Below are 6,640 nucleotides of genomic sequence, written 5' to 3' on the forward strand. Positions count from 1 at the left end.
TCCATCGCATAAGGATCAGCTACTGGGGCTCAAACTCGAGAGATTTGTCCGCACGGAGGGTCACGCTGCTCTATTCAGCAAACCGCCCCGCGGCCAGAGTCTGCGGCGCGCGCTGGGAACCTACAACGAGATAACAGAGATACAGAGCTACGGATTCTGCAGGCTCCCGCCAGCGGTGCAAATAGTGTACTCAGAGCTGAATTCTGGGCGTGAGACGGGAAGGAAGCCATCCAATTCGGTTCTCCACATCGGACAGACCACAGAGGAAGCCAGCGGCCACCATCTTGGAGAGCTGACGTCATCATCTCTGTTTTTGACTGATCGCAGCTCTTTCAGCTATAGAACAGCGGGGAAAACTTAAGGGCCCCTCCCAGCTCTCCTGTGAGAGTGATAGCCAGACGGAGGGAATCAGGAATGGCGTGGGAGCCGGGGCAGCGGCGGCGCGGGTGGCATGGGAACCGGGGCGTGGGAGCTGTGGCGGCGGCGCGGGAGCCGGGCGCGGGACTCCCGGCTACCGCTCCCACCAGTGCTGACAACTGAGGTCTCTTGCACCAGAAACCGGGGGCGTGGCTACCAGAAGGTAAGCAAATTCCCTGGAGGTTCTCAGACCCAAACTCTACAATCTTAGGATCTGAGGGAGGCAAACACGGAGAGTGTGCCCAGGCGCTAATGAAAACAAGGCTCCCAGGAGCAGCAGACCTGGCGTGTAGCCAGTATTGTGGTGAGCGTCACAGGTGAGCGGGGCCTGGCTCGAGGAAACACAAGAGAAGGCCCTAGACACTCAGGATTGGAGACCCGCCCAGTCTGGGAGGAAGAGCTGCTGCACAGTGACTGGTTCCCACCTATTGAGAGGAGAAGCTTGACCCAGTGGGCACAGCACCACCAACTGGAAGAGAAGTAAATCGAACTCTATGACTGCATTCATTATTACTATTATTATTATTATTGTTGTTATTTTTTTTAATTTGGTTTTTTTTCTCTTTTCTTTCATTTTCATTTTCTTTATTGTGGTTGTTGTTCTTTAATTTTTTTATGTTTTTAATTTTTTTTAACCTTTTTAAATTTTTATTGTTATTTTTTTTTAAATTTTAACTTTCATTTTTTTATTATCATTATTATCTTTTTAAAAAAATTTCTCTCTTCCCCTATTTTCTATTTTTTTTTGTCTTTTCATCTCTTTACAATTTTCTTATTCCCCCTTTCTTGAGTTCTACTTGCCTACCCTCATTCTCTTTAGTGACTTCTTCCATTCCCTTCTAATATCTTTCCTCCCAAGCATCAAATAAATTTATAAGAGTCAACAGTAACTCAGCAGTCAAACAGAACAAGAAGTAATATGAGCAGTATAAAAAAGCAAGGAAGAAAGGGAGTACAAACAATGAAGGACAGCCTAAATATTCAGGAGGACCTAGAGTCACCAGAAAAATGGTCATATAAAGAACTCAAGGAACACTTTAGACAGATGGAATGGAACCTTACAGAGGATACGAGACAGCAACTTCAAACAGTGAAAGAACACATTGAAAATGAACTACATAAACAAATAAAAGAAGAAGTAAAGCATCTTTATCAGGAGATAGAGATTATTAAAAAAAATCAAACAATAATTCTAGAAATGAAGGAAGCGATAAACCAAATTAGAAACTCAATTGAGAGTATTACTAACAGAGTGGAGCAAGTAGAAGCCAGAACATCAGATAATGAAGACAAAATATATCATCTTGAAAAGAGTCTAGCCAACTCAGAAAGGCTGGTAGAAAATCACGAGAAAAACATCCAAGAGATATGGGATAACATTAAAAAAACAAACATATGAGTCATTGGGATAGAGGAAGGTACAGAGAATCGAACCAAGGGAATGAATAACCTTCTGAATGAAATAATAACAGAAAACTTTCCAGAAATAAAAAAGGAAACGGATATACAAATTGTAGATGCATACAGAACTCCGAGCACACAAAATCACAGTAGACCAATGCCAAGACACATTGTTATGAAGATAGCCAATATACAGAACAAGGAGAAAATATTAAAAGCTACAAGAGAAAGGAGGCAGATTACAATCAGGGGTAAACCAATAAGGTTAACAACGGATTTTTCATCACAGACGCTGAAAGCGAGAAGATCCTGGAATAACATATTTCAAACACTGAAAGACAAAGGATGCCAACCAAGAATTCTATATCCAGCAAAATTAAGCTTCAGGTATGACAACGAAATAAAAATCTTTCATGATAAACGAAAGCTAAAAGAATTTGCAACCAGAAAACCAGCATTGCAAAGCATCTTGAGCAAAACACTACACGAGGAAGAAATGAAAAACAACAACCAAAACCATCAGTGGGAAGAGCCTCGGTAATGACAGAGGACAGCAGGGAAAGCTAATCATGGAGAAACAAACTAAATTAAAAAAAAAGAGAGATAAATAATCAAACATGGCTGGCAGTACAAACCATATATCAATAGTAACTCTAAACGTTAATGGCTTAAACTCACCAATAAAGCGACATAGGCTGGTAACATGGATTAAAAAAACAAATCCAACAATATGTTGCCTCCAGGAGACACATCTGATTGGAAAAGACATACACAGGCTGAAGATGAAAGGGTGGGAAAAAATATACCACGCACATGGTCCTCGGAAGCAAGCAGGGGTGGTCATCCTCATATCAAATAAAATCAACTTCAAGACTAAGTTAATCCAAAGGGATAAGGAAGGACATTATATACTGTTAAAAGGAACCATTCAACAACAAGACATAACAATTATCAATATTTATGCACCAAATAATGGTGCTGCAACGTTCATAAAACAAATTCTCCTCAAGTTCAAGAATCAAATAGACCACAACACAATAATTATGGGTGACTTCAACACACCTCTCTCACCATTGGACAAATCCTCCAAACAAAAGTTGAATAAAGAGACTATAGAGCTCAATATCACAATCAATGACCTAGACTTAACTGACATATATAGAATATATCAACCATCATCAAGTGGATATACTTTTTTCTCAGCAGCACATGGATCCTTCTCAAAAATAGACCATATATTATGCCATAGGGCAACCCTCAGTAAATATAAAGGGGTGGAGATAATACCATGCATTTTATCTGATCATAATGGAATGAAACTGGAAATCAATGATAAAAGAAGGAAGGAAAAATCCTACATCACATGGAAAATGAACAATATGTTACTGAATGATCAATGGGTTACAGAAGACATAAAGGAGGAAATCAAAAAATTCTTAGAGATAAATGAAAATTCAGACACAACATATCGGAATCTATGGGACACAATGAAAGCAGTTTTAAGAGGGAAATTCATCGCCTGGAGGTCATTCCTCAAAAAAAGGAAAAACCAACAAATAAATGAGCTCACACTTTATCTCAAAGCCCTAGAAAAGGAAGAGCAAAACAACAGCAAATGTAGCAGAAGGCAAGAAATAATTAAAATCAGAGCAGAAATCAACGAAATTGAAACAAAAGAAACTATTGAAAAAATTAACAAAACTAAAAGTTGGTTCTTTGAAAAAATAAATAAGATCCACAGACCCTTAGCCATGCTAACGAAGAGAAGAAGAGAGAGAACTCAAATTACTAACATACGGGATGAAAAAGGAAAGATCACAACAGATGCTACAGAAATACAGAAGACAATTAGAAATTATTTTGAAAATCTAGATTCCAATAAAATAGAAGAGAATGAAGACATCGATAAATTTCTTAAATCCTATGATTTGCCCAGACTGAGTCAGGAGGATACACACAATTTGAACAGACCAATATCAATGGATGAAATAGAAGAAGCAAACAAAAGACTACCAACCAAGAAAAGTCCAGGACCGGATGGGTATACAGCAGAGTTTTACAAAACCTTTAAAGAAGAATTAATACCAATACTTTTCAAGTTATTTCAGGAAATAGAAAAAGAGGGAGCTTTGCCAAATTCATTCTATGAGACCAACATCACCCTGATTCTGAAACCAGACAAAGACACCTCAAAGAAAGAAAACTACAGACCAATATCTCTGATGAACCTAGATGCAAAAATCCTCAATAAAATTCTGGTGAATCGGATACAAAGGCACATCAAAAAAATTGTGCACCATGATCAAGTAGGATTCATCCCTGGGATGCAAGGATGGTTCAATATACGGAAATCAATAAATGTTATTCACCACATAAATAGACTTAAAGATAAGAACCATATGATCATCTCGATAGACGCAGAAAAAGCATTCGACAAAGTACAGCATCCCTTTATGTTCAAAACATTAGAAAAACTAGGGATAACAGGAACTTTCCTCGACATTGTAAAAGCTATCTATGCTAAGCCTCAGGCTAGCATCATTCTGAATGGAGAAAAATTGAAGGCATTTCCTCTAAAATCAGGAACAAGACAGGGATGCCCTCTATCACCACTTCTATTCAATATAGTTCTCGAAACACTGGCCAGAGCAATTAGACAGACAAAAGAAATTAAAGGCATAAAAATAGGAAAAGAAGAACTTAAATTATCACTGTTTGCGGATGACATGATTCTATACCTAGAAGACCCAAAAGGGTCTACAAAAAAACTACTAGAACTAATAAATGAATTCAGCAAAGTGGCAGGATATAAAATCAACACGCATAAATCAAAGGCATTTCTGTATATCAGTGACAAAACTTCCGAATCGGAAATGAGGAAAAACACCCCATTCACAATATCCTCAAAAAAAAAAATAAAATACTTGGGAATTAACCTAACAAAAGAGGTGAAAGACTTATACAATGAAAACTACAGAACCCTAAAGAGAGAAACAGAAGAAGATCTTAGAAGATGGAAAAATATACCCTGTTCATGGATAGGCAGAACTAACATCATCAAAATGGCGATATTACCAAAAGTTCTCTATAGATTTAATGCAATGCCAATCAAAATCCCAACGGCATTTCTTGTAGAAATAGAGAAAGCAATCATGAAATTCATATGGAAAAATAAAAGACCCAGAATAGCAAAAGCAATTCTAAGCAGGAAGTGTGAATCAGGCGGTATAGCGATACCAGACTTCAAACTATATTACAGAGCAATTGTAACAAAAACAGCATGGTACTGGTACCAAAACAGGCAGGTGGACCAATGGTACAGAATAGAGGACACAGAGACTAATCCACAAAGCTACAATTATCTTATATTTGATAAAGGAGCTAAAAGCATGCAATGGAGGAAGGATAGCATCTTCAACAAATGGTGTTGGGAAAACTGGAGATCCATATGCAACAAAATGAAACTGAATCCCTTCCTCTCACCATGCACAAAAGTTAACTCAAAGTGGATCAAGGAATTAGATATCAAATCAGAGACTCTGCGTCTGATAGAGGAAAAAGTTGGCTCCGATCTACATATTGTGGGGTCGGGCTTCAAATTCCTTAATAGGACACCCATAGCACAAGAGTTAATAACAAGAATCAACAAATGGGACTTACTTAAACTGAAAAGTTTTTTCTCAGCAAGAGAAACAATAAGAGAGGTAAACAGGGAGCCTACATCATGGGAACAAATTTTTACTCCCCACACTTCAGATAGAGCTCTAATATCCAGAGTATACAAAGAACTCAAAAGATTAGACAATAATATAACAAATAACCCAATCAATAAATGGGCCAAGGACCTGAACAGACACTTCTCAGAGGAGGACATACAATCAATCAACAAGTACATGAAAAAATGCTCACCATCTTTAGCAGTCAGAGAAATGCAAATCAAAACCACCCTAAGATATCATCTCACTCCAGTAAGATTGGCACCCATTCTGAAGTCAAACAACAACAAGTGCTGGCGAGGATGTGGGGAAAAGGGTACTCTTGTACATTGCTGGTGGGACTGCAAACTGGTACTGCCAATTTGGAAAGCAGTATGAAGATTCCTGGGAAAGCTGGGAATGGAACCACCATTTGACCCAGCCATTGCCCTTCTCGGTCTATTCCCTGAAGACCTTAAAAGAGCATACTACAGAGATACTGCCACATCGATGTTCATAGCAGCACAATTCACAATTGCTAGACTGTGGAACCAACCCAGATGCCCATCAATAGATGAATGGATAAAAAAAAATGTGGCATTTATACACCATGGAGTATTACGCAGCGCTAAAAAATGACAAAATCATAGAATTTGCAGGTAAATGGATGGCATTAGAGCAGATTATGCTTAGTGAAGTTAGCCAATTCCTAAAAAACAAATACCAAATGTCTTCTTTGATATAATGAGAGCAACTAAGAACAGAGCGGGGAGGAAGAGTAGGAAGAAAAGATTAACATTAATCAGAGACATGAGGTGGGAGGGAAAGGGAGAGAAAAGGGAAATTGCATGGAAATGGAGGGAGACCCTCAATGTTATACAAAATTACATATAAGAAGTTGTGAGGGGAAGGGGAAAATAAACAAGGAGGGAAATGTATTACAGTAGATGGGGTAGAGAGAGAAGATGGGAGGGGAGGGGAGGGGAGGGAGGATAGTAGAGGATAGAAAAGGTAGCAGAATACAACAGTTACGAATAGGGCATTAAGTAAAAATGTGGATGTGTAACTGATGTGATTCTGCAATCTGTATTTGGGGTAAAAATGGGAGTTCATAATCCACTTGAATC

The sequence above is a fragment of the Callospermophilus lateralis genome, chromosome 6, assembly GCF_048772815.1.
Source record: "Callospermophilus lateralis isolate mCalLat2 chromosome 6, mCalLat2.hap1, whole genome shotgun sequence".
NCBI lineage: Eukaryota > Metazoa > Chordata > Mammalia > Rodentia > Sciuridae > Callospermophilus > Callospermophilus lateralis.